Genomic DNA, 20,041 nt, shown 5'->3' on the forward strand with positions numbered 1-20,041 from the left:
AGACACCCCAAGGTATTCGCTGAGGGACATATTGAGTCCATGAAAGATTCAAATTTTTGTCCTAAGTTAAGCGGAAAGTGAGACTTTGTGAGAAAAAACAAAAAAAAAATATCAATTTCCGCTAACTTATGCCAAAAAAATACATTTCTATGAACTCGCCATGCCCCTCATTGAATACCTTGGGGTGTCTTCTTTCCAAAGTGGGGTCACATGTGGGGTATTTATATTGCCCTGGCTTTTTAGGGGCCCTAAAGCATGAGAAGAAGTCTGGGATCCAAATGTCTAAAAATGCCCTCCTAAAAGGAATTTGGGCACTTTTGCAGCCTAGATGCGCAAAAGTGTCACACATGTGGTATCGCCGTACTCAGGAGAAGCTGGGGAATGTGTTTTGGGGTGTCATTTTACATATACCCATGCTGGGTGAGATAAATATCTTGGTCAAATGCCAACTTTGTATAAAAAGAAATGGAAAAGTTGTCTTTTGCCAAGATATTTCTCTCACCCAGCATGGTTATATGTAAAATGACACCCCAAAACACATTCCCCAACTTCTCCTGAGTACAGCGATACCAGATGTGTGACACTTTTTTGCAGCCAAGGTGGGCAAAGGGGCACATATTCCAAAGTGCACCTTTCGGATTTCGCAGGCCATTTTTTACACATTTTGATTGTAAAGTACTTCTCACACATTTGGGCCCCTAAATTGCCAGGGCAGTATAACTACCCCACAAGTGACCCCCTTTTGGAAGGAAGACACCCCAAGGTATTCCGTGAGGGGCATGGCGAGTTCCTCGAATTTTTAATTTTTTGTCACAAGTTAGCGGAAAATGATGATTTTTTCTTTTTTTTTCTTACAAAGTCTCATATTCCACTAACTTGCGACAAAAAATAAAAAATTCTAGGAACTCGCCATGCCCCTCACGGAATACCTTAGGGTGTCTTCTTTCCAAAATGGGGTCACTTGTGGCGTAGTTATACTGCCCTGGCAATTTAGGGGCCCAAATGTGTGAGAAGTACTTTACAATCAAAATGTGTAAAAAATGGCCTGCGAAATCCGAAAGGTGCACTTTGGAATATGTGCCCCTTTGCCCACCTTGGCTGCAAAAAAGTGTCACACATCTGGTATCGCTGTACTCAGGAGAAGTTGGGGAATGTGTTTTGGGGTGTCATTTTACATATACCCATGCTGGGTGAGAAAAATATCTTGGTCAAATGCCAACTTTGTATAAAAAGAAATGGAAAAGTTGTCTTTTGCCAAGATATTTCTCTCACCCAGCATGGTTATATGTAAAATGACACCCCAAAACACATTCCCCAACTTCTCCTGAGTACAGCGATACCAGATGTGTGACACTTTTTTGCAGCCAAGGTGGGCAAAGGGGCACACATTCCAAAGTGCACCTTTCGGATTTCGCAGGCCAATTTTTACACATTTTGATTGCAAAGTACTTCTCACACATTTGGGCCCCTAAATTGCCAGGGCAGTATAACTACCCCACAAGTGACCCCATTTTGGAAAGAAGACACCCCAAGGTATTCCGTGAGGGGCATGGCGAGTTCCTAGAATTTTTTATTTTTTGTCGCAAGTTAGTGGAATATGAGACTTTGTAAGGAAAAAATTAATAAATAAAAAAATCATCATTTTCTGCTAACTTGTGACAAAAAATAAAAAGTTCTATGAACTCACTATGCCCATCATCGAATACCTTAGGGTGTCTACGTTCCGAAATGGGGTCATTTGTGGGGTTTTTCTACTGTTTGGGCATTGTAGAACCTCAGGAAACATGACAGGTGCTCAGAAAGTCAGAGCTGCTTCAAAAAGTGGAAATTCACATTTTTGTACCATAGTGTGTAAACGCTATAACTTTTACCCAAACCATTATTTTTTTTTTTGCCCAAACATTTTTTTTATCAAAGACATGTAGAACAATAAATTTGGCGAAAAATGTATATATGGATGTCGTTTTTTTTACAAAATTTTACAGCTGAAAGTGAAAAATGTCATTTTTTTGCAAAAAAATCGTTACATTTTGATTAATAACAAAAAAAGTAAAAATGTCAGCAGCAATAAAATACCACCAAATGAAAGCTCCATTAGTGAGAAGAAAAGGAGGTAAAATTCATTTGGGTGGTAAGTTGCATGACCGAGCGATAAACGGTGAAAGTAGTGTAGTGCCGAAGTGTAAAAAGTGGCCTGGTCATTAAGGGGGTTTTAGCTAGCGGGGTTGAAGTGGTTAAAGAACCCTACTTCACCTGCACAAACTAAATTGAGCTCAGCATATGACTCTCAACCAGACAGATACACAAAACTCCGCTGTCCTGGCGCAAGCATTGGTGTAACCAGAAAAATATGGATGCTTTCTTCCAGAAACAGCGCCACATCTCCATGGGTTGTGTCTTGTGACATAAACGAGGCTGAACTGAAGTACCACACCCAACCTGTGGGCAGGTATGGCCCTATTTCTGGAAGAGAGAAGCCATATTTTTTTAACCCTACGCAACCCGTTTTAGGGCTCACAAATCCTCCATAATGTATGTTAGAAGTAAATATGTTTATGGATGTGGATTAAAAAAAGTTAACAGTTCCAACATTGGAAATTTTATCTGTGACCAAATCTTGCCTAAGGCCTTTAAAGGGGTCATCACTTAGGACAGGTGATAATTTTCATGGGATTTCATATCCTCAGGATACGTCGGGCCAGGAGAACCCCTTTAAGGGTGCTATTAGGTAACAAATGATCAACTGGATGCTAAGTACAATAGGGCTTGAGGGGTTAAAAAAAATATATTTAACTCGCCTTAATCCACTTGTTCGCGCAGCCGGCATCTCTTCTGTCTTGTTCTGTGAGGAATAGGACTTTTGATGACGTCACTGTGTTCATCACATGGTCCGTCACATGATCCTTCACCATGGTGAAAGATCATGTGACGGAACATGTGATGAGCATAGTGACGTCATCAAATGTCCTATTCCTCACAAAAGAAGACGGAAGAGATGCCGACTGCGCGAACAAGTGGATTAAGGCGAGTTAAATATATTTTTTTTAACCCCTCATGCCCTATTGTACTATGCATTCTGTATTCAGAATGCTATTATTTTCCCTTATAACCATGTTATAAGTGGAAATAATACAATCTACACAACCTTGAACCCAAACCTGAACTTCTGTGAAGAAGTTTGGGTCTGGGTACCACATTTAGTTTTTTATCACGTGAGTGCAAAACGCATTGATCTCCACCGCTGGGTTTAAGATCCATCACTACCGCTCCAGCTCTGCAGGTCCCAGGTCTCCCTGCGTTAACATCCAGTTTGACATGGGTCACATGACTGGTGCAGGCAATGACTGGCTGCAGTGGTCACATCACCTATGCATCATGCACCTATGTGTCAGTCACTGATAGCTATACATGGGGGAAGTGTTATCAGTGATTGATAGCATTCTCTGTGTGTGTATACATAGATAGCTGTCAGTCACTGATAGTTGTACACAGGGGAGGTGTTATCAGTGATTTCTAGCATTCACTGTGTAAGGGCTCGTTTACAAGGGCCTGTTGCCGTATTGCAGACCGCATTTGCGGATCCGCAATACACAGGCACCGTTCAGTGGCCATTCCGCATAACGGATGCGGACCTATTCATTCCAATGGGTCCGCAAATCCTGAGATGCGGAATGGAACACTACGAAAGCACTACAAAGTGCTTTCTGGGGTTCCATTCCGTGCTTCCGCACCGCAAAAAGATAGAACTTGCTCAAGTGAATGGGTCTGCGATCCCCATGCGCCTGCCCCACGGATGGTGCCTGTGCATTGCGGACACAGCACAGGCTTCACACGAGCCCTAAGTGTGTATACAAATATAGCTGTCAGTCACTGATAGTTGTACACGAGGGAGGTGTTAAAATGTGACCACGGCATTACAATGGGAAAAACGTGGGAGCTGCATGCTCCTGCTCCTGCAACAGCTTCCTAAGGCCTCTTTTGTGGACCGTATATGGAACGATTCATTTCAATGGGTCCGCAAGAAAACAGAAGGTACTCCGTGTGCATTCCGTTTCCGTATTTCCGTTCCGCAAAAAAAATAGAACATGTCCTATTCTTGTCCGCATTACGGACAAGGATAGTACTGTTCTATTAGGGGCCAGCTGTTCTGTTCCGCATAATACGGAATGCACACGGATGTCATCTGTATTTTTTGCGGATCAGTTTTTTGCGGACCGCAAAATACATACGTTGGTGTGCAAGAGGCCTAAGGCCTCTTTTACACGAAAGTATTTTCATTCCGTGTCCGTTCCGTTATTTTTGCAGACCGAAACGGGCCATTCATTTCAATGGGTCCGCAAAAAAAAAAAAAAAAAAAAAACAGAAGGTACTCCGCGTGCATTCCGTTTCCAGATATCCGTTCTGCATAAAAAATTGAAATTTTCCTATTCTTGTCCGCATTACAAACAAGGATAGGACTGTTCTATTAGGGGCCAGCTGTTCCGTTCCGCGAAATACGGAATGCACACGGATGTCATCCGTATTTTTTGCGGCAAAAACGGATGACGTCTGTGTGCAGTCCGTATTTTGCGGAACAGAACAGCTGGCCCCTAATAGAACAGTACTATCCTTGTCCGTACTGCGGACAATAATAGGACATATTCAATTTTTTTGCAAAACGGAAATACGGACATATGAAAACAGAATGCACATAGTGTAACTTCCATTTTTTTGCGGACTCATTGAAATAAATGGTTCCGCATACGGTCCGCAAAAAAAACGGAACAGACATGGAAAGAAAATACATTCGTGTGTATGAGGCCGAAGGTTGAGATCAGGGAAGCTGTTACCAAAGGTTAGAAGACCAAAGGCTCCGATGCCTATCACTGGTATATTCTAATACAGGCCTGCAGGTGGCATCACTACATTGGAATATACTGAATGCCGTATCCAAATACGATAAAATACCATTAGTTACATATGGCAATCTAATGATTACATGTTATAGTCATCCAGGGGGATTTTTTTTTTTTAAATCAATAGTTTTTTATTCAAGTTTTTAAAGGATCATTGACATACATTATCAGTATTAGGGTATCTGAGTACAAGATACTGTATTTCGCTGAGCATTGACATAGTCAGGTATGAGAATGGAGGGGGAATGGGGGGGAGGGATTGGGGGGGGGGGGACAAAAACAACATGTAAAGAACATACATGAAAGCAAATAGATCGAATAGATCGAGTTAGGTACATGCATATCAGTGTATTGGGTACGATTACACCTTGTACAATGACAATAAGAAATCGGTATACTCGGGTGGGAGGTAGTGTGTTGGATTAAATCAGTTGGAGCTTCGTTCTGTATTCTCCCCAGCATTGCCAAGCTTTATTAAATTTCAAGGAGGGTGGAAAATTATACGCCAGGATCCTCTCATATGAATGGGTTTTATCAACCTTGTCAATTATTTCTTTAACCGTGGGGACTATCTGCGACTTCCAATATTTGGCTATGGTTATCTTGGTTGATATAAGAAGATGTGCTACACTCACTCGGTAAGATGGTGGGAATCTGCCCATATCGATCAGGAGCAGTGCTAGCTGAGGGGTTGGTGGTGTTGAGATTCCGGACAGGTCAGAAATTATCGCGAAAATCTGTTTCCACAGATTGTTTAGAAGGGGACATTTTGGCCAACACCATAAGATGTGAAGCAATGTACCTTTACATGCACATTCTCTCCAGCAAAGGTGCGATGAGCCTGGGTAGATTATGTTGAGTCTGTCCGGGGTGTAGTACCAACGTAAGACTGTTTTCATATATGACTCATAGTGGAGAGTGCATCTAAAACATTTGGCAGCAAACTGAAGGGCATGCGACCATTGAGCCTTATCAATCGATAAATGCATGTCAAGTTCCCATGATTTAAAGGGGGTAGTTTTCACAAATACCTCCTTGTCACCCAGTGCGACATATAGGGGTTTTATGCCTTTCTTTGCTTGAGTTGATAGAGACCAAGTTTTGAGTATCTGGTGATCAGCTTTTACAACAAGCGGCGCATTAGAGGCCAGGAGGTGTCTAATGCGGAGGTATTTATATCATCCAGGGGGATTTAACCCCTTAAGGACTAAGCCCTATTTCACCTTAAGGCTTGCCCATTTTTTGCAAATCTGACCAGTGTCACTTTATGTGTAAATAACTTTAAAATGCTTTGACTTATCCAGGCCATTCTGAGACTGTTTTTTCGTCACATATTGTACTTCATAGAGAAAAATATGGAAAATTCAGCCCGCACAACCCCTAGCAGGTGCAGATTGCTATGGCGAAATAAAGATATAAATGTAAAAACACAAAATGCAATCGCACACTGCAACCAGCACTCTGCCCTGCCTTTATGCTGGATGTTGAATAAGGCATTGGTGTACATTTTGGCCAAAGCTTAATAAGCCACTCACCACGTCAAGGTCGCCTTCATGAGTGGTCCCTAACACTAGTTCCTACCTTTTATGGGCCATGACAGCCACATAAAGTCCAGGGAGCGCAGGCACAGCATGCACGCCAAGCACACTCTGCTTTTAACCCCGTCCGGTGCCATTACAGCTTTCAACGGATCCAGGGATGCAAGTACTCACATGCATGCTGAGCCCACTATATACTTCTCCTGGAGCCTAATGGCGGCGTGGCGATCTCCAAGCAGTCAAGCACACCTGTCCAGTTAATCTGCCCCCTGGAGGCTGGTTTTAAAGTCAATATAAAACTGAGTCTGCTTATACAGCACCTACCAGTAGCTATTAGGCTCCAGGAGAAGTATAAAGTGGGCTCAGCATGCATGTGAGTACTTGCATCCCTGGATCCGATGAAAGCTGTAATGGCACCGGACGGGGTTAAAAGCAGAGTGTGCTTGGCGTGCATGCTGTGCCTGCGCTCCCTGGACTTTATGTGGCTGTCATGGCCCATAAAAGGTAGGAACTAGTGTTAGGGACCACTCATGAAGGCGACCTTGACGTGGTGAGTGGCTTATTAAGCTTTGGCCAAAATGTACACCAATGCCTTATTCAACATCCAGCATAAAGGCAGGGCAGAGTGCTGGTTGCAGTGTGCGATTGCATTTTGTGTTTTTATATTGTACTTCATGACACTGGTAAAATGAAGTAAAAAAAAAAACTAACATTTTTATTTATAAAAAATACCAAATTTACCAAAAATGAAGTAAAAAATTGCAAATTTCCAAGTTTCAATTTCTCTACTTCTATAATACATAGTAATACCTACAAAAATAGTTATTACTTTACATTCCCCATATGTCTACTTCATGTTTGGATCAATTTGGGAATAATATTTTATTTTGGGGGGGGGGGGGGGGGTGTTACAAGGCTTAGAAGTTTAGAAGAAAATCTTGAAATTTTTCAGAAATTTTCAAAAACCCACTTTTTAGGGACCAGTTCAGGTCTGAAGTCACTTTGCGATGCTTACATAATAGAAACCACCCAAAAATGACCCCATTCTAGAAACTACACCCCTCAAGGTATTCAAAACTGATTTTACAAACGTTGTTAACCCTTTAGGTGTTCCGCAAGAGTTAATGGCAAATGGTGATAACATTTCTGAATTTAGATTTTTTGGCAAATTTTCAATTTTAATCAATTTTTGCCAGTAACAAAGCAAGGGTTAACAGCCAAAAAAATGCTATATTTATTGCCTTGATTCTGTAGTTTGCAGAAACACCCCATATGTGGCCGTAAACTACTGTTCAGGCACACAGTAGGGCATAGAGGGAAAGGTGCGCCGTATGGTTTTTGGAAAGCAGATTTTGCTGGACTGGTTTATTTACACCATGTCCCATGTGAAGCCCCCCTAATGCACCCCTAGAGTACAAACTCCATAAAAGTGACCCCATCTAAGAAACTACACCCCTCAAGGTATTCAAAACTGATTTTGCAAACTTTGTTAACCCTTTAGGTGTTGCACAAGATTTAATGGAAAATAGAGATACAATTTTAAAATTTAACTTTTTTGGCAGATTTTCCATTTTTATATTTTTTTTCCAGTTACAAAGCAAGGGTTAACAGCCAAACAAAACTCATTATTTATGGCCCTGATTCTGCAGAAACACCTCATATGTGGTCGTAAACAGCTGTATGGGCACACGGCAGGGCGCAGAAGGAAAGGAATGCCATAAGGTTTTTGGAAGGCAGATTTTGCTAGACTGTTTTTTTAGACACCATGTCCCATTTGAAGCCCCCCTGATGCACCCCTAGAGTAGAAACTCCAAAAAAGTGACCCCATTTTAGAAACTACGGGATAGGGTGGCAGTATTGTTGGTACTAATTTAGGGTACATATGATTTTTGGTTGCTATATATTACAAGATATCAAGAAATAGCTGTTTTGGCACAGTTTTTATTTTTTGTTATTTACGACATTCATCTGACAGGTTAGATCATGTGATATTTTTATAGACCAGGTTGTCACGGACGCAGCGATACCTAAGGCCTCGTTCACATCAGCGTTCAGTCCTCCGTTCGGCTTTCCGTTCTGACTTGCGTCCGTTTCAAAATTGAAACGGATTCATTCATAACGGAACGTAACGGACATATTTTGCTACGTTTTTAAACGGATACCATCTAACGGATACGTTAATAAACTGATTAAAAATGTCAGTTAATGTCCGTTCAATCACTTTAGTTACTCCGATAACGGATCCGTTTTTTTCCTTTTTTTTTTTTTTTCAGTTGTCCCTCCCCTATCTGCATGCTATATAAAAATGGTGCCATATTGTGACATCCAATTGCTGGAAGAGGAACAATGCTGCCTGCTCATGTCCTTTTTTCTGTGGACTATATGATATGGAAACTTCAAAAGATGCGAATGTCATCCATGAAAAGGAGACGGCGATATTGGGTGCATCCCATTACATCATGCCGAATGACACGAGGTGTATATTCGACCCTTTATCAAGAACTCCGAAAACACCCTGTCAAATTTGCAGAATATCTCCGTGTAAGTGTCGCAAGCTTTGATGACCTTTCCCAACGTTTACATTGCCGATTGAGACGGAAGGATACGAAATTTCGTCGAAGTGTAACTCCAGAAGAACGACTCATGGTCACTCTGCGGTATGTATGCTACAACTTTCCATTATTGCTTCTACTGTGTTTCAGAGCCTTTTTGTTTTTATTATTATTGTGAGTATATGATTAATCTCAAGAGAAAAGTTTTTAAATATAGTAGTTACCTAAAATATGTAAATGCATCCAAATTTGATACCATTTTCCGTTCAACCGCTAGGTAATGTTGATCTGTTTGCTGTGAAGGATCTTGAATTAATGCTTGTGGGACAATCCAAAAAGTTGTTTTGCTGCAGTTTTTTTATTGTGAATAGTATTTGTGTAACAATTATGTTAAATTTTATTTTATTTTTTTGTAGGTTTCTGGCTAGTGGTGAAAGTTTTTCCAGTCTTCATTTTCAATTTCGACTAGGGAAATCTACAATATCTTACATTGTTAAAGATACCTGCCGGGCAATTTGGAATCTTCTGCGTGAAGAATTTCTTCCCCATCCTACTTGCCAACAGTGGATCAGCATAGCCGACAAGTTTTATGAGGTGACACAGTTTCCCAATTGTATTGGTGCAGTGGATGGGAAGCATGTGAGGCTCTTGAAGCCCCCACGTAGCGGATCCTCCTTTTTTAACTATAAAAAGTATTTTTCTGTGATCCTAATGGCAATTGTTGATGCAAATTACAAATTTGTGGCTGTTGATATTGGAGCTTTTGGGCGAACAAATGACTCACGTGTTTTTAAAAATTCTAATATGGGAAAAAGGCTGTACTCCGGAAACTTTGGTATACCAGAGCCCAGGCCTTTACCAGGTACTACAAACCCTGCACTTCCATTTGTTCTAGTTGGAGATGAAGCTTTCCAAATGTGTGGAAATTTACTGAAGCCATATGCCAGCCGTGGTCTAGACTATCGCAAAAGAGTGTTCAATTACAGACTGACTCGAGCAAGAAGAATGGTCGAGTGTGCTTTTGGCATATTGACTGCAAAATGGCGAATATTCACTCGTCCAATACAATTGAAAACAGATACTGTGGATGATGTCATAAAAGCATGCGTTGTGTTGCACAATTATGTACTGACCAAAGAGCCTTTGCCTACGGAGCCACTGGCATTAAATCCACCAGGAGATAACATAGAAACTGGCCCAAGATCAACAGTTGCTGTGAGTCGCATGCGCGATCAATTTGCAGAATATTTCATTTCTTCAGCTGGATCTGTGCATTGGCAGGATGAACATATTTGAACAAATATTCTCTATTGTTTGTTACTGTTTGTTTATTAAATATGTACAGTTGAAAGTTGTAAATAGTTATGTACATAATAGTTTATTTTATTGTTTCTTCTTAATATATTGTTGTTTATTGTTGAGTCAACCATGATGTATCGGTCTACCTACATTTATTGCCTTGGATTCAGCAAAAGGTAAGCCTCTCCAAGCATCTCCATATCCCTTGTTTGTCGTTTTAGTCTTGAAAGTATGAAAATCACTGACAAAGAATATTTGAAATTATAAAAGTATTTATTTAGATAAATACTTTTTTTTAAACATATTTTTATATTTAAATAATCATTTGCATAAGTTTACAAATAAACTTCCATAAAAGCACGTAGCTCAACACAATGGAACTAGAATTCACATAAGAAAAGGATAAGCTCTACCGTACATGTAGGAATAACAAAATGTCCATTGTGAAAAAGTTGTTCTATCTGTGACTGAAGTGCACACCATTCTCTTGATTGCACATGCTATGTGATAGCATCATCATACCAAGTTCAGAATAATCACACTACAGTATGCACCGCGAGACATGTCTTCCTTGAGCGAGCAAGAAGTTATATGGTGACATGAAACATGCAAATGGAAGTGCACATCATCAGTTATTTCAATGCTGCTATGCACCAAACACAGGGCTACTGTGCATCATCAATATGATGTAGAAAGTGCTAGACTACAGCCATGTGGGTGGCACAACATGCAAAGAATCAGTGTAATCACTGATGGTGTGTCCTCCAGTACCCCTTTAAATTACATCAGCAGGTACAATTTTTTTTTGACAAACACCATGTCTCTGAGTGTGTTCAGTCTTGTGCATGAGACATTATATCAAAGAAAATAGTAATGACATATGCCATTTCTATTATTGTATTTGCATTGTTTTCAAGCAAGTGTACAATGGAGGATCACGATAGCGAGACAATAGCAATGGAACAACAACAGGTGGGAGACTGAAAAAGTCATCAGCTTTGTGCAGACCACGCAAGGTGGTGAATAAGTGACAGTATATAGATTTGTGTACTGTGTCACTCACTCACAAGTGGTAAACAAGAACTATCATCATAATCATTGCAGTCCATTACCGTAAAAGAGTTGAACCAATCTGAGTCTAGTCATGGTAGCTAATCTCTGTGTCTCTGACCCATGTGCTGATGAATGGCATTTTTCTCCTTAATATAAGGAAAAAAGACTAGTTGGAAAACTGTAAGTCATCAGCACCTTGGGCAGGAGATAAAGAAATCATGAATAATAAGGCCAATTACTCTTTTTAGGGTCCAATCTGCTATGATTATCATGTTAGTTCTTGAAAATCTAAACGTCCGAACGAGGAAATCAAACCACCTGCCTATATTTAGCAGCTTGTATGGGCTTCTGAAAGCTGATAAGTGCACAATAATTACACACATATCTGAAACCTCCTTATTAATCTAATAATATAAAAGTATAAAACATATAAAATCTTTCAAGTTCAACATCATTAAAGTGCAAAAATTGACACAGCTTGTCAATATAAACCTTGTGAGGTACTTATTTATAAACTTCAACAAATTGACACAGTGGTCAATATAAACCTTGTGAGGTACTCATTTATAAACTTTAAAACATAATATATATTTTGTTAACTAGGGTGGTGGTTGAGTGAATGGAGCCTTTCCTGGGGCTGCAGTTGGGGACCCAGCATCTTCTGCACTTTGGTCTAGAAGTGATTGCATGAACGAATGTTGTGGTCTGACATATTCACCCTGTTGTTGATGTTGTGGGGTATGAAGGGAATATGAATCAGTATCAGATTGGTATGGAACAGATTTGTTTGAGAAAGGTTAGTAAAAGTGGTTGGAGTGGGAAAAACGGAGGTGGAAACACCTTCGTTTATGGAGATTTTATTTTGAGTTGACATAGAAATCACATCTGGACTTGGTGTCTGTAGACGTGTTTGGGAACTTCCAGTGTTGTTGGATTGGAAAGGTGTTTGTGCAGAGACATAGGAAGGTAGCTGTGATTGAGATTGGCTTAAAGTCTCTTGAAAGGTTGATATCTGACGGATGTGCAGTGGCGTAACTACCGGGGAAGCAGGGGAAGCAGCTGCTTCGGGGCCCGGGCTGCCAAGGGGGCCCGGCGCCCCAAGCAGCGTGTGTGACAGTTTATTTTCAAGTTAGATAAATATCGTGTTCAGGGCCCCTTCACAGCCGCTAGAGTGATCTAATTTTACTGTCTGCTAAAAGTCTCCTGGTCTGGGATTCGAACCCACAACCTCCAATCTATAAGTGAATCAGTGGCAAAGCATTTACCCTCACAGCCATAAAGGCTGCATTACAACTGACTGTAAAAAAAAAAAAAAAAATACATCTATACACATGACAGCTGCCCAAACACACCTAGCACTGCTATATCTGTATATGACAGCTGTCCCTGCACATTCAGCTCTGCTACATCTCTATATATGAACAGCTGCCATGTGTATAGATGTACACTTAGCCAGCTATAACAGTAGAAGTCTCATATTTTTTCACTCAGCCTCAATGCAGCTCTTATGGTCTAGTGGTTAGCTGCTCTGCCTCTGAAGCAGAAGGTCCTGGGTTCGAATCCCAGCAGACTCTTTTCTGAAATACAAGCACTGACTCCATATAAGGGCATACAAGGCGGGACACAGGAAGAGGCTGCATCGCATCGCTGACATGGAGGTAAGTAGAAGTGTTTATTATTATTTTTTTAATACCCGACTGTTACTGCGGAAGGAGCGGAAGGCACCTGATACTGGCACATGGGGGGAGGGGGGTTGGCACCTGATACTGGCACCTGGGGGGGGGGGGGAGAGAGGCACCTGATACTGGCATTGGGGGGGGGGGGAGGGAGAGAGGCACTTGATACTGGCACTTTTTTTGTGGTGGTGGGGGGGGGGGGGAGATGGCACTATGATACTGGGACATAGGGGGGGGGGGGGGAGGCACCTGATACTGGCACCTGGAGGGGAGAGGGGGGGTTGGCACTTGATACTGGCACATGGGGGGGGGGGCACCTGATACTGGCACATGGGGAGGGGGGAGGGAGAGAGGCACTTGATATTGGCACTTTTTAGTGTGGGGGGGGGGGAGATGGCACTATGATACTGGGACATGGGGAGGAGAGAGGCACTTGATACTGGCACATGGGGGGTGGGAAGGAGAGAGGCACTTGATACTGGCACATGGGGGGAGATGGCACTATGATACTGGGACATGTGGGGGGGGAGAGGCACTTGATACTGGCACATGATAGGGGCACTTACTGGCACATTATTGGGGGGCATTATGGGGGACACTAGGCCGGCAGCCTATCAGAGGCCGGACACTGAGCGGCATCTACTGGGGCACTATATATGGGGCATTTTATACTGGTACATTTTGGGGGGCACTAGCAGGAAGGGGGGAGAGGAGCACTATGGGGGAAGTTACTGGGGGCACTATATAGGGGTATTTTATACTGGCACATTTTTTGGGGCACTATGGGGACATTAGCTCAACTGGGGGCATTACAAGGGGGTATTTTTTGCACTGTCACATTATAAGGAGAATTATTACTACTGGGGGGGGGGCATTATGGTGGGTTTTATTACTGTCCCATGGTATGACCCCCTAGTAGCAGCACCGGCCTCTCCCTGCTCTGCTATCCCTCTGCCCCTTCTCCAAATCCTTATTATAAAATCTTTCTCATTAGGATAAAACACAACATCAGCTCCGCCGAGCCCCCGGCCAAAGTGTGGAAGTGGCGTCCGAGACCCCCAAGGGCCAAGCCATGTAACTGTAAGTGTTCATGTGGAGTATGTTTATGTTATACACATATAGCTTACACTGTGCCCCACAATATACCGCTACACTGTGCCACACAATATACAGTATACCTCTATACTGTGCCTCACAATGTACAGTATACCTCTATACTGTGCCCCACAATGTACAGTATACCTCTACACTGTGCCTCACAATATACAGTATACTGCTACACTGTGCCACACAATGTACAGTATACCGCTACACTGTGCCCCACAATATACAGTATACCTCTACACTGTGCCCCACAATATACAGTATACCGCTACACTGTGCCACACAATATACAGTATACCTCTACACTGTGCCTCACAATATACCGCTACACTGTGCCACACAATATACAGTATACCGCTACACTGTGCCTCACAATATACCTCAACACTGTGCCACACAATATACAGTATACCGCTACACTGTGCCTCACAATATACCTCTACACTGTGCCACACAATATACAGTATACCTCTATACTGTGCCACACAATATACAGTATACCTCTATACTGTGCCACACAATATACAGTATACCGCTACACTGTGCCAAAGGAGTGGGGTTTACACAGGAGGAGGGAGGTGCGAAGCGCGCTGAGGGGGGCCCTTACAAATATTTGCTGTGGGGCCCAGTCACTTCTAGTTACGCCCCTGCGGATGTGCTATGGCTTTGAGAAGGTGGAAATGTGTGAGCCGTTGGGTATTGGTGGGACGTAGGTTGTCTTTGGGACGGTGGATGGCTTTGGGATGGAATAAAGATGTGGGATGTTGATGGAAAGTTCTGTAAAGCTGGAAAGTTTTGTGCAGTGCCTACGTTTTGGGCCTGTGGGAAGTTGTGGTACGTAGGTAAAGTTTTGGATGGGGGAAAGTTTTGGGAGTGGCTAAAGTTTTGGGATAGGGCTAAGTTTTGTGACTGTTGAAAGTTTTGTGACTGTTGAAAGTTTTGTGACTGTTGAAAGTTTTGTGACTGGGGAGCGATATGTGGCTCAGAGTATGAGTGAGCAGGTGGAGAAGTCATGGATGTTGGGTAGGAGGTGGCTGGTGGATACGACTGAGCCAGAGGAACAAAATTAGAGGATGGTGCGTGTTTAATATTCCAAACAGTTTTGATCAATGTCACTCGACAATCACAATTCTGCTCTGGAGTCATGTTGTCCATCCAATGACTTAACGTTAAGAGAAACTGCTGATTATGGTTAAGGGGTTCTGGACGACAAACTACCTCGACATGATTGATCATGGAAGTTAACTCTTGCTTATACAGAGTTTGCTCCTCCTCTATTTTTAATAAACAATCTCGGAAGATCAGTGCAAGATCCTCAAAGACTCTATGTGGTCTTCGAAGTGGCCTCGGCCTACTTAAAACTCTGTCAAAGGCAGAAGAAATGAACTGTCGAGTATCTTCAATCTGAGCACATGTCTCAGTTTGCCGGCCGCGCGACTCCAGAGCAGAATCCTGTGACTGAGATGGTAATGAAGTTTGATCGGTAGATCGTCCAGACAATTGTTCGGTTGAGTCCTCATGTTCAACAGGTTCTGCTTCAGGAGGGAGTGTGCTTGAATGAGTCCTAAAATAGATAGGGAAATAAAAGGTATAATTTCTATATTCATAATTTTTTTTTGTCTTCTCTTTAGGAAATTTAACTCACATGCGCTGCTGAAAACAACGTTGAAGAAATTGAAGATGTGGTGCATATTGGTAAGGTTTCCTCCGAGAAGTACCCGAACCACTTGGCGCCGTTCGTTCATGATTGAGGTCACGCATAAACCTATCGCGTATTGACCTCCAGCGTGTTGATATGATTTCAGCTAGAAAATAAAGAACAATTTTAATAACCGTATATAATGTTATATATTCTTTTCTGTTGACATCGGATTGCATAAAAAACTGTTGCCCCAGGCAGTCCAAAATTCTGCATTGTATTTAACTGTTATTTTGCCCGGTACCTGAATTGGCTGTATCAGTTGTTGAAACAAAGTTTTCCAAACAGAAAACTTATGCTCACTTCACTATTCTTCCAACTAGAAACATCACTATCAAATCTTCTAAAACCAAATGATTTAACAAAAGGATTGAAATTAATGTACCACAATTTTTTTTAGCCTGACGACTCAAATCGTTCCATGTGGGAACCAAATTGGCATAGACCTCTTGCCATTGTCGACGAGTCGTGTTGTGGTCCGAGTGCTTGGGGTCTGTTTGGTCCCATAGAGCTGGCCTTGCTTCTACTAGCTGTATTAGCAGTTCACAGTTTATGATTGGGAGAAATTGCCTATCTTCCTCGTCCAATTCTTGCTGTCTACCCTATTTGGTTTAAAACAAATGTTATCATTACCTATAAAAGCTACCTGCAATTCCAATAGCACTTAAGTCTTTTGGATAAAACTTGTATAGCGAATATGTTGCATGTGCCAACCACTGCCCACTGCATCTTTTGTTTTAATAAAAAAATATAAACATTTTTTGGATTTCCTTGTATTTGGTCTTTGGGTGTGAACGGCTATAAAGATATAGACTTGGCGAGCGGGTCATTGCTTTTTATTTTATAAGAGAGTAGCCCCTGTTCATGGTATGTCCATTATGGCATAAGCAACCCTTAAACTTTGGTTTGGGTAAAACAAATGTCTCCAATCCTCATGGTCATTTGTTCTAATAATAAAAAAAATTTGAGGTATGATGGCCACGTTATCTTATAGGTGATATAAGATACTGTATACTGAGGGCAGTGTGGACAGCTCACATCACAGCACATGTGCCTACTCACACGGCCTACACGTCCACCACGACCACGTTGTCCGCGACCACCACGCCTGGAAGTTCTTTTTTGAACAGGTGATGGATTTTCAATTTGACTGTTTGGGTCCTAATAAATAATATAGTTATCACAAAAGAAAATTGATTTAGTTAGAGAACCTAAGTATAGATACTCACATTATCGTCGTTATGACGTCTACTTCGCGGATTTTCTATTGAATGTGTACCCTCCTGTGTCTGAAAAACAAACACAGTTTTCTATTCATTGAAAATTGCCATCTGCCTGCCCTGCAGCAACCAAAATGCCATATACACTATTTCAAATCTTGTTGCCAATACATTGGCCTATCTATCCTTTTGCGGTGTTGGCAAATCATGTACCTTTCGAGTTTATATCCATTATACCAATTATGGATGTGTAGAAACCAAAAAATCTAAATATAACATTCCACACTTACTGACTCCATTGGTTCAGGAGAAAAACGCAATTCCTCGCCAGCAGAGGATTCAGTGTCGGAGTGTCCCTGCAATATATAAATATGTATTGTGGTTCAAACATATTTATTATTTGGATCATTAATAATAGATTTTTATTTAAAGATTTTTACCTGCATGTGAAAGGAGGGGGTACTTCGACTGCAAACCGAAGGACAAGGCGAAGACATCTGAAAACGTTACAGAAACATTATAGACAAGAGCTTATAGACATATTTCAACATACACATTGGCACAAGATGCAACAAGGGTAAAAACAGGGATTAGTCAAAACACAAAATTGCTCCTCTGGTCATTAAAATTATATCAACCTTATAGCATTCCCCAGTAGCATTATAGCATCCCCCAGTAGCCTTATAGCATTCTCCAGCAGCCTTATAGCATCCCCCAGTAGCCTAGTAGCACCCCCGCAGTAGCCGAATAGCATCCCCCACTTGCGCAATAGCATCCTCCAACAGGCTTCAACAGTAGCATAATAGCATTCCCCAGTAGCCTTATAGCATCCTCCCATAGCCTTATAGCATCCACAGTTTAAAAATATTTGCCCCCAGTAGCCAAATAACATGTCCCAGTAGCGTAATAGCATCTCACAAAAGACTAATAACATCCCCCATGTGCCTAATAGCATCCACAGTTTCAAGATATTAGCCCCCAGTAGCCAAATAGCATGCACCAGTAGATGATCGAAGTAAATACTTTTCAATTGCATCAATTCATACCCTTTTCTTGAGACTTTCTCCAACTTGCACATCAGCCTTCAGAAATGGTGAGGAGTAGCGCTCACGTGACTGTCACATGACACTCCCTTGTTTCCTGTCTTCGTTTGTAAGTTCCTGTTTGTTCTGCGCATGTTCAGCAACAAAAAAAACGTACTTTAGGAACGCTATGTCCGCGAAATAAAAATTGAACAATCCGTTTCTCATTTACTACAATGAACGTGAATGGACGCTCCGTCAAGAATCCGCTTTTCTGAACGTAGAAAAAAATCCTGCAAGCAGGATTTTGTTTTCCGTCTGAAAAAACGTATTCCGAACGTATTACCAACTAACGGAGTCAAACGTATGCATACATACGTCAATTAGTTTCTATGGGAGGTTGAACGGATACGTTTTTAGATTTTTTTTTCTACTTCCGGACGGACTACAGGAACGGAGAGCTTGAACGCAGATGTGAACATAGCCTAATATGTATACAATTTTTTTATTTATGTAAGTTTTACACAATGATTTCATTTTTGAAACAAAAAATAAATAAATCATGTTTTAGTGTCTCCATAGTCTGAGAGCCGTAGTTTTTTAAGTTTTTGGGCGATTATTTTAGGTAGGGTCTCATTTTTTGTGAGATGAGATGACGGTTTGATTGACACTATTTTGGGGTGCATATGACTTTTTGTTCGCTTGCTATTACACTTTTTGTGATGTAAGATGACAAAAAATGCCTTTTTTTTACAAAATGGCTTTTTTTTTTTTCGGTGTTCACCTGAGGGGTTAGGTCATGTGATATTTTTTTAGAGCCGGTCGATACGGACGCGGCGATACCTAATATGTATACTTTTTTTAATTTATGTAACTTTTACAGAATGATTTCATTTTTGAAACCCCAAAAATCATGTTTTAGTGTTTCCATAGTCTAAGAGCCATAGTTTTTTCAGTTTTTGGGCGATTATCTTGGGTAGGGTATGATTTTTGCGGGATGAGATGACGGTTTGATTGGTACTATTTTGGTGTACATGCGACTTTTTCTTAATCATTTTTACTACCTTTTTTGCGAAGTAAGGTGGGCAAAATTTAAATTTGCTCATAGTTTTTTTGTTTTTGTTTTTATGGCGTTCACCGTGCGGGGAAAGTAACATGACCGTTTTATAGATCGGGTCGTTATGGACGCGGCGATACCTAATATGTGTAGTGTATTATTTATTTTTTTATTCAGTGATAAATGTGTTTTTTTTATCTTAACTTTTTTCACTTTTTTTTATTTTTTTTTGACCCAGACCCACTTGGTTCTTGAAGATCCATCTGATGTCTGAATAATACAGTACAGTACACTATATAGTGTATTGTACTGTATTTTACTTACACTTTGTTTGAACAGATCTATGCCTTTAGCACATGGACAGCAGGATGCCTGAGAAGGCGTCTTGTTGCCATGAAAACCTTCCCCGTCTGCCACAACTGAGCAGACGGGGAAGGAAAAGGAGGGGGCTCCCTGACTGTTAACCCTTTCCATACAGCGGTCCGTACGGACTGCAGTATGGAAAGGGTTAAACGGCTGACATCACAGCACAGATGTAAGCCGTTTATACCAGAGCGTCAGCAATGTGCTGACACTCTGGTATACCCACTGGACACCAATGAATATTCAAGAGGAGGCGGGCGGGGGATCGCGATCCCGCCTGCCGCACCTCCCTCCTCCCGCAACCCCCCCCTGCACCACCCGCCGGCATAAAATCATTCAGGGGTGCAGGGGGGATGGGGGGTGAAAAATCTATATTTGGGGCATTTTAAAGTTTCTGATCACCGCGGGGATCAGAAACTGCAGAAAGCGCTGCAAACTGCAGGTCTGAATTGACCTGCAGTTTGCTGCGATCACCGATACGGGGAGGGGTCATATGCCCCCCCGGCGTTGTGACAGGATGCCCGCTGAATGATTTCAGCGGGCATTCTGTTCCGATTAACCCC

At 41.7% G+C, this 20,041-nt stretch overlaps 2 long non-coding RNA genes across 2 annotated transcripts; both read right to left on the reverse strand.

The window, feature by feature from the left end:
- Positions 1-15,382: 15,382 nt before the first annotated feature.
- LOC122941597 lies at positions 15,383-16,901 on the reverse strand. Its single transcript, XR_006390467.1, has 3 exons — positions 16,879-16,901; positions 15,763-15,922; positions 15,383-15,681 (listed from the first exon to the last, which is right to left on the reverse strand). It is a non-coding gene; the product is annotated as an uncharacterized LOC122941597 (long non-coding RNA).
- A 154-nt stretch (positions 16,902-17,055) lies between these two features.
- On the reverse strand, positions 17,056-18,486 carry LOC122939897. Its single transcript, XR_006390204.1, has 4 exons — positions 18,083-18,486; positions 17,477-17,533; positions 17,327-17,392; positions 17,056-17,105 (listed from the first exon to the last, which is right to left on the reverse strand). It is a non-coding gene; the product is annotated as an uncharacterized LOC122939897 (long non-coding RNA).
- Between the last annotated feature and the right edge of the window lie 1,555 nt (positions 18,487-20,041).

This window comes from Bufo gargarizans, chromosome 6, assembly GCF_014858855.1.
Source record: "Bufo gargarizans isolate SCDJY-AF-19 chromosome 6, ASM1485885v1, whole genome shotgun sequence".
In the NCBI taxonomy this organism is placed as follows: Eukaryota; Metazoa; Chordata; class Amphibia; order Anura; family Bufonidae; genus Bufo; species Bufo gargarizans.